The following is a 9,910-nucleotide window of genomic DNA, read 5'->3' as shown; positions in this document are numbered from 1 at the left end:
TAAAAGGATCCCACCTTTATGTTGATTTTCATCTAATTATCTCAGTAGCAGCTTTAGTTTCCACTTCATTGAATAATATACTAGAAACCGAATGGGGAAGGAAGGAAGGAAGAAGGAAGGGAACGAAGGTAGAGAGGAAGGAATGAGAGAAAGAAGAGAAGGGAAGGGAACAGGAAGAAGAAAGAAAAGAAACAAGGAAAAGGGAAAGATAATGAAAGAAACAGAAAAATTCTCTTAATTTCAATTAAAATAGAATTGAAAATTATCATACAATAGATAAACATTCTCTATTTGCACAGAGAAAAGCGCCAGCAAAAAAGTTTGGAAGGAATTAAATATAATTTTCTTAATTTGCTTCAAAATACATGTCCCAAAATAACATGATTCATACTACATTTTGTTTTAGAATCATATGTTGTGGTTATGCCAATCTTGAAAGGCACTGATAAAAGCTAAGGAAAGCTATTTCGATAAAACATTTGTCAAACGAGACAATATTGTAATGTATGAGTTCCAATAAGTCATTTCCTCTCCCTGGCCCTTAGTTACCTTATCTGTAAAATGAAAGAGTTGAATTTAAACTTTTTTCTTGTTCCAGACCTCTAATTTCATTGATATAAACTAAAGAACTACTAGTGCACAAGCTCCCTCTATCAATGCAAATAAGCATTGCAACTTTTTTCTTTAATTTTCATACATTTTTATTGATTTCATTAAATATTTCCCAATTACAGGTAAAATTTTTTTACATTCATTTTTAAAAATTTTGAGTTCCAAAATCTCTCTCTCCTTCCCTTCCTCCACCCCTTGAGAAGACATGCAATATGATATCGATTATAAGCAACTCGTCCCACATTAATTATCAGTTGATTAGCTTTGAAAAGGGAATATTTGTTAAGTGGTGTAATAAGAAAAGTTAGTACAAACCATGCCCTCAAAAGTCTAGGACACACTCTCCCACAAGTACATATGGAGCATAGGGGAATGTAGGTTTAAGCCTAGAGAATACATGTGGCAAAGGTTTATTAATGGGTCCTTTTGGATAGAGGTCCTTTTCTTCTTTTTGTGAGAAAATGTTCGCTAGAGGTTTGTGTAGCTCACTGCTGGGCCCTGACAATTGGGGCCCTTGTACAATGCTGATAATACATTTCTCTCTGACTCCCTGAGTCTATCATTCTTCAACATGCTTGGTTTGTCCTCTCAGTTCCTAACTGGATTCTTACTGGTCCAATCTCTCTAATGACATGGTCAGTGGTGGAGGTTGGAGAGGAGGAAAGCACTACTACCTCTGGGCTTATCCCCATAGCCCTTGCTGAGCTCTGGTTACAAGTGCAAAGGTCTGGCCTTACAACTTAACTGTCAAATCAGTTGTTGGAAAGCATTTGCTGGAATCGCTTCTGACATACACAGGTGTCAGGGTATGTCTCATTCCTTCAACCAAGCCCAGTACATTTTATCATCTGATTTGCTCCTGTGGCTTGAAACTTTCTAGCTTTATTGACTAGATTATTCCCTTCTAAATTTATCTTTGACTGATTGATTGATTCAATAGCTATGTAAAAGAATTATTCACACCTACTTTACATTTTTGATTGATTGCCTTCATTAAAAGAACAGAGCTGATTCTCACATGACTTGATCTCATCTGCTAGGTTCTGTTGCTGTTCCTTCTCTATTACAAATGACCCAACTTTTTCAAAGTCTACCTTCTACATGGCACCACCAGACTCATCAACAGTAACTATCTCATCAGAACTTCACCCTTTCATCTCCTTGTTTCATTCCAAGGGATAGAGTTCCAGCTTCCAAGCGATAGTGGATGTCATTTCATCCCACCTGGGTATTTAGTCCACATATAACTGACTACAAAAGACCTCTGTTGTGCTTTCTTCAAAAAGCTAGACCCTCGACTATATAGTTTAAGCACTTAGGAATTATGCAGTTTGTACTTTTCCCATGGTTTAAAAAAAATAGTATCACCCTTCAATCTTATTCAGGGTCTTGTTCTTCTAGATGCCTGATGAATTTCTCCATTGAGATCAATTTCACTCCCATTATGCTTTCAAGACTAATCTCCTTATTTTTAGAATCCTGAAATAGAATGCCCCAAGCAATGCAGAGGACCAGAAATTTATATAATTAGTGACTAATTGTGATGAGTGTAAAGCTCTCCACCTAACTCACTGATACTCTTTGCTTTTATAAAACACTTCATGTATGTTAAGTGCTTCTTATAATTAACATTATTCCTCTCCACGATGCTGAAGTTGCTTCATACCTGCTATCCTGAAGCAGCAAGTTTTTAGAGGCAATATAATAGACATTTCTATGTGGTTTTTTTTTTATTCCTTTTCAATATTATTGCACCTATGTCTGAATAAAGTGATTCATAGATTTTTTGGAACCAGAAGAAACTTTAGGAATCATTGAATGAGTCCAGCTTTAGAGTTTAAGGAAGACGGAAGCAAAACCCCACATTCCTTACATCTCATTAGGGGGCTTATTGCTAACATTTAAAAACACATACACAGCTGGTACAGTTGGAAGGGTCCTTTGAGATTATCTTGTATAACTATCTCATTTTACTGATGAGGAAACTGAGGCCAACAGAGGTTGTGACTTGCTCAAACTTTTTCTGATGACACACACATAGTGAACATCAGAGTCAAGATTTGAACTCAGATCCTCTGATTCCAGGAGAATCTTTCTCCTATATGGCAGACACATGTATTAATTGGTTTCTAGAGGTCACCCAAATTCTTGTTCTCTTCTCTATGAGGTGAAAGACTACCTGGGGTAGTTATAGATAACAGCTCTACCCAGAATAATAATGGTAATAATAATTGTTGTTCAGCTTTCTGTGTCCAACTCTTTGTGACCCCATTTGGGGTATTCTTGACAAAGACAGTATGGTGGTTTGCCATTTCCATCTACAGCTCATTTTACAGACAAGCAAACTGAGGCAAACAAGGTTAAATGACTTGCCTAGAGTCACACAGCTAGTAAGTGTCTGAGGCCAGATTTTAACTCAGGAAGATGAGTCTTCCTCAGTTCAGGCCCAGCACTCTATCCATCATGCCACCTAGCTGCCCTAATAATAATAGCTAACATTAATATAGTACTTACTATGTGCCAGGAACTATGCTAAGCACTTAATAATTTTATTTTCTTATTTGAGACTCACAACAACCCTGGAAAGTAGGTGCTATTATTTATCCCTATTTGCAGATAAGGAAACTAAAGCAAATAGAGGCTGAATGACTTGCCCAGGGTCACACAGCTTATAAGCATTAGCAGCAGGATTTAAACTCAGGTCTATCCTGATTTTAAGGACCAGTACTCTGTTCACTGTGCCATCTAGCAGCCTAATTTTGGAACTGTATATTGGATATGAGTAACATGTTTAGAGCTAGAAATGTTTTATACTCAAGATGGCAAAGACAGCTCAAATACTAGCATCTTTATAACATTCCAGTCACAGGTAAAATAGCCAAAGACACACAGGTACTGGTAGAATTCCTTTCATGTCAAGGAATGGATTTATACTGTCATCATTCCTCCCTCTCAACCATTTTGTGCCATGAACCCCTTTAACAATATGATGATACCTCAGGACTTTCCTTAAATGCATAAAATATACAGGATTACAAAGGAAGTCAATTATGTTGAAATAGTTATAAGAATACTAAAAACAAATTCACACAATCCTTAAAAGCTATAAAATCAAAGGAGTCCAAGCTTTAGGTAAAGGGGTCTAATTGGGCCAGATTACACCAAACATCTAGTCCACCCTGCTGGACCAGAGAAATCTGCACTTTGAAAAAAAACTAATAAAAATAACGTTTTAAACTGTACCGTCACAAAAAGTACACAAATGCCAACAATTTATGCTTTTTTTTTTTTGGTATTTTGAGAGCCATCAAGTCTTTGCGCCTTGTCTGTTTTGGTGTGTACAATTTTGGCAAGATTATTTTCATCCTTACTGGCATCAGCCTTTCCCTTTTTCCCTTTGGATGACTTTTCTCCTTTCTTTACAGTTGCATTTTGGGGTTTTTATTCTAGATTCAGAGAAATGGGTTTGGCAGATAATTTAGGCAGAGAGGCCTAGGTGTTTTAGGGACAAAAACCTGATATCAATTAATACCTGTAAAAGAGGAGCAGCAAAAACAAGTCATTTAATTAGAATCTATTTATACCTCTGAGAAAATGATTTTTTGGGTTTACAACCTGATCATGTCTTGATAACAGAGGTCAATAATACCTCAAAATATTTATGAAAAAATGTAAAAGTAAGCTAGAAGCAGCCATGCTGTGTTGGGAAGATCACTAAACATGTTGTTTCAGACTCTGGCTCTGCTGAAGACTATTTGGTTGAGCTTGGGTAAATCCCTTTACCTCTCTCAAGGCCTCATTTTTTCTCATCTGAAAAACAAGGTAAGTAGACTAGACAATCTCAAAAGTTCTTTGCTGGTCTCAAACCTATGATATACTTGTCTGGAGCTCATTGTTTTTGAACTTCACTTTTAAAATGCACTGTTCTTTTTAAACTTTAATTGATTTTGGCCCAGTAAAAGGGTTTAGTTTTTACTTTTTAATTAACTGCATTGTTTTCTAAAATCTTAAACTAAGACTTTCTCTATTTTGGTGGACTAGTTCTGTCCACCAAATTATGTAAATTATAGACCAGTGAGCTTGATGCTAAACCTCAGCAAAGTTCTAAAACAGTTGAATAAATGCATGCTTGGTTTGGGAATATTTAGCAAAGAAAGCAGTTTCCAACACAAGCCACCACTAATGAGTTGAATGAGTTGACTAATATCAAATCATGCCAGACATACCTTAGTTTCTTTTTTTTAAAAAAGTAGGTTTTTATTGATCTTTTGTTTTTATGCCACCTAAATATCTCCAAATATTTCTCCCCCTGTCCCCTTGCAGAAAGCCATCCCTCATAACAAAGAATTCTTCATTCTTTTTTTTTTCCATTGGATAACAGAGAATATTAAAGACATGAGAAATAATAACTTCAGTAAGGCAGTGTAGGGACACTGAGCCACAAGTCAGGAGACTTCAATTCTAATCCAGGCTCTCTTAACTACCATGTAACCTTTAACAAGTAAATGTTTTCTCTGGACCTCAGTTTTCTCCTCTATAAGAAGAGGCATTTGGAATAGTTGATTTTGACTATTCCTTCCAGCTATGAAATTATAAGATTCTATAATTCAAATTTTTCATAGTAGCCTTGTGTACAAAATGGAGAAACGTGGGCTGGGTGATTGATTGTGTACTTAGGTGGATTCATAAATGGCTGCATGAATTTCACCACAGCAGAATGATTTACGGAGCTATGAAAGATCTCTAGAGACATATGAGTTCTTAATCCCAGTTTTCATTCTGTTTAACATTATAACCAATAAAGACATAGAAGACATGCTTGTCAAATTTGTAGATGACACAAAGCTGGAAGGAAACAAGCATTTATTAAGTGCTTCTTATGGGCCAAGTGCTTTACAAATATTATATCATTTGATCCTCACAACAATCATGGGAGGTAGGTGTTATTATGATCCCTATTTTGTAGTTGAGGTAACTAAGAGTTAGGAAGTGTCTGTGGCCTTTACTTCAGCTCTTCCTGACATCAGGTTGGGTGCTGTAGTCACTGAGCCACCTAGCTTCCTCACAGGAGGATGGTATATGCAATGCCTTTGGGAATCTGGATTTTAAAAACTCCCAATAAGCTAGAATAATGAGGTTAATCATTTCATTAATGTATCACAGTTTGTTTAATCATTCCCCAATTGATGATCATCTACTTTGTTTTCACTTCTTTGCTACTGTAAAAAGTGCCATTATGAATATTTTGGTGTATTTGGCATCAAAATTTTTTTTACATTGGTGGTTTTAGTGAATTGTAAAATCATTATATGTCAACAACCTAACATGGGAAGTGTAGTTGCTTGAGACATCAGCCGATAACTGCTCTGGTTCAAACTGTGTGGAGGAAGGGACTACCTAAAACTTAGAGTTACAAAGTAGAGTTTTCTTCCAAGGATATGAAGGGTCACATACCAATCCAAAGGACATTGACCGCATGCCCTAAGCCAGCAGCCCAACCAGTCATACAGCTACTTAAACCCCAGTATCCTGAATTCTAGTATGCAAGGTGGGCCCTATCAATTCATGAGTACTTAGAACACCATTCCTGAACCAAATGGTCCAAGATCCCCTAATGCAGACAGGCCCCACATCCCAGGATTTTTGTGTAAAACTACCGTGCATATAGTCTGTCTCCCCATCTACCCTCTCCTGTGGAGGCCATGTAATAGAGAGGTTCTCGTATGCGCGTGTGACAGTCAAGATAGCCAAGCTTCTGGCTAAGAATGTATCACTTACATAGTAAGTTCCTCAGAATGACCTTGCGAGTACAATATCTTTGGGGGAGGAAGTAGCTCAGAGTGAATGGCACTTGTCTGCTTGAGTAAGTTACTTAATCTCTCTAGGTAGGTCTTAGTTTCTTTTTTTCATACTGAATTTTCCATTTATTTTGTGGGATACAGGCACCATCAAGCTCTCTATGCTATTCTTTTTAGGTAGTACTTCCAAGAGAACAGCTTTTTTTTTTTCTCTTTCAAATTTATTAAATAAAACAAGCATTTCCATAACATAGAATTTAAAAAAAGATTATTGCTCTAGAAAATGCAAATCTATTATGTACAACTTGCTATTCCTTTTAAATATATGATACAGTTATCATGTGTTTTTTCCTGTTTTTTTCCTTCCCTTCCTCCCCCCCTCCCCAACCCCTCCTCTCCAATCCTCAACTGTGAAATGAAGGGGTTGGAGTAGATGGTCTTTCAGGTCCCATCAAGCTTTGGCTCTATGCTCCTGTCTCTGGGATAGCTAGGTGGCAATGGATAGAGGGCTGGACTTGGAGTCAGGAAGCCCCACCAGCCCTTCTCCCATTGATGATTTCCCCCCAGAACCTCCATTTTGCTATACATTCTTCACACTGTGCCAGCATGCCCTGAATGGGTACCTTTTCTCTCATCCCCTTCTTTTCAGCTCCCATTTATGTATTTTATTCCCCTATTAGAATGTAAGCTCCTTGAGGACGGAGGCTGTCTTTCTTTTTGCTTCTAATTGTATCCCCAGGACTCAGCACAAGTTTCTGGTACAAAAGTGCTTGTTCACTTCACTAAGTTTAAATCTTGACTCAGACATTTGCTAGCTGTGTGATACTGTGTATGGACATGGGGACCTACTTTGAAGAGTTGTTGAAAGACTCAAATAAGGTAAGAAGGAATCCCAAAAGTCTTGGTGCAGTTTTAAACTAGTTAACCTTAAAACTGCACTGACTTTTAGGACACCCTCATATGTGTAAGTGTTTCTGTGTATATATGTATACACACACCCACATAAACATATAAAGTGCTATATAAATACTAGTTACTTCGACTGCAGCTTCAGTTGTTCATAATATCAAAAGGGCTAACCCAATCTTGAGTTACATTAATGGCACAGTATCAATACCAAGAGAGGTCATTTGCACAAGCCAGATCAATCAGTAAGCATTTAGTGAGTGCCTGGTACGTGCCAAAAACTGTGCTGCGTCTGCCAAAGCACTCGGGGAACACATACTGTGTTCAATTCGGGGTATCATCAATGAAGAGGAACAGTGACAAATTCTGTTATGTCTAGTAGAGGAAGGCTAAGATGGTGAAGGACCCCGACTGGCTGATACGATTGCTGATATGCTATGGTATGATATGCCTGATACATGATATGATATGATATAATTGGCTGATAGAGTGAACTTAAAGGGTAAAATGATCACTGTTTTTAGATATTTGAAGGATTCCTATGGCAGAAGAATTATTAGATTTTTTCAGGGAACAGAACTGAGATGTTTATATATGTTATAGGACAGATTTCATCTCAATATAAGGAAAAAAAAAACCTTTAACACTCAGACTCACCTTAAGTTGGAAGGGGTGGACTCACAAAGTAGCCAGTTTCCCATTAAGCAAAGATTGGATGATCTTTATCAGGAAGGACTAGTTTATTGGGTTGTTAACCACCTCTTGTCAATCTTGGTTGACAACACAGTTTAATGGGTTCTTGACAATCTCTAAGATCTCTTCCAAATCTGAAATTCTATGATATCATATTATTTATTTAAAGTGGAAGAGGTGGAGTTGGTGATGGTGTTATCACCACCCCCATGGACATTACTCATTTCCTTGGGGCATCAACATTGAATTAGCAGGAGGAAATGTGGACTATGGGGAGTGGAGAAATAACCTCCATCTGTTTTTGGCTCTACTGGTCTCTACTGATACTTCTGAAACAGTATTAGGGTTAGAAAATTTAGAAAATTCACTAGAAGTGAATGCCAACATTTAGGAGACAAATTTTCTAGCTTTAAAGGATGAAGTACATTGAGTAGAATAGTGCTTCCTCAAATAGGGTAAGCACCATTTAGAAAATTCACTAGAAGTGAATGCCAACATTTAGGAGACAAGTTTTCTAACTTTAAAGGACGAAGTACATTGAGTAAAGTACTGCTTCCTCAAATAGGGCAAGCACCAAGTTAGGATCTTGAAAAATCCTCTGGAAAAGATCAGAGCTGAGTACACTTAGCTCAAGTCCCCCTAAGTCATGTATATAATGGGTCTGAAGTCTAGTTCTCTCCATGTTCTATGTAACATGTAATACCCTCCCCATCGTCTACACCTTATCCCCAAAAGAAACAGGTATATGCCAGAAGTCAGAAAAGATTAGTGGTAGTTGAAAATTCCAAGGAACCCACCCTTGGGTAAGTTTCCACCACTTTTTCACAGTCGGGCACTATATGGGGAGTTGACAGCACGTAAGCAGGAAGAACAAACACCCTTTCTGTAGTTCCTAGTAATAAGGGCACCAAAAATATACGGTACCAACCACTCCACCCACCTGAAACCTAGGATTTGTTGTACTCTGACCAAAAATGAAGCGTAAAAGCATTCTCCAAACAATCCTAAGGGGGAACAAAGCTGCTTTTAATCCCTTTAGGTCACTTAAATGTGGCCAGTTTTTATTGCTTTCTTTCACAGTATTCATCATCAGTGCATGATAAAATTTAATTACAATCGTGCCTGCCTGAAAAGGAAAATGGTGCCATTACAGTTCTGAATCTGAGGCTAAATGGAAATGAATCAGAAAACGACAATTTGAGGATGCAGTGAGTTGCTGCACTGCCAGATCTCTCGTTCTGCTGAAATAACATAAGGCAACCAAAGTCCATACCATTCCTCTTCCTCCATGGATATTAGAAAGATAATAAAGCAACTACTTTGACTATATCATGTCATATAACATGTAGCAGCAGCAGCAGCTGTATTTATAGCTGCCTGGAAAGAAATCATCACGTATTACACCAATGCTGTATTTATAGATTCGCAGGTTGGCTCAAAGGGCAATGATAATAAGAGAAGAGAATACAGTTGGTGTATGTCCGTGACATGAGGTTTTAAAAACAATTTTTATAGCTACAGCTATCTTATTTTTCAAAATAAGTACTGTTTTTGCCAAATACAATGTAGCAATAAGGGCTATTAGAAATATGCACTTGGAAAGTTTCTATCAAAAATTCCCAAATTGCATCCAGGTTCCCTCTTCCTAGCACTACCTTTTGTGCCCCCAAAAGATAACTTACTCTCCAGTTTCCAAGCTTCCTCCATACTGTGTGCCTAAAGAATCTCTGTGGACTCATGATGGAAATCACCCCCCACGAAATAATAACAGAAGCCTAATAAATGTTGGCAAAGATTCACATAACTTGCTCACTGGCCCCTATGCACCCCTACCCTTCCGTATGGCTTCTTCATGTAATGAGGACTGGCCTAGGAATCAGGAGACCTGCCCATGGACTGTT

This window comes from Phascolarctos cinereus, unplaced genomic scaffold (genome assembly GCF_003287225.1).
Source record: "Phascolarctos cinereus isolate Bilbo 61053 unplaced genomic scaffold, phaCin_HiC Scaffold_5;HRSCAF=322, whole genome shotgun sequence".
Classification (NCBI taxonomy): domain Eukaryota; kingdom Metazoa; phylum Chordata; class Mammalia; order Diprotodontia; family Phascolarctidae; genus Phascolarctos; species Phascolarctos cinereus.
This window is presented reverse-complemented; position numbering follows the sequence as displayed.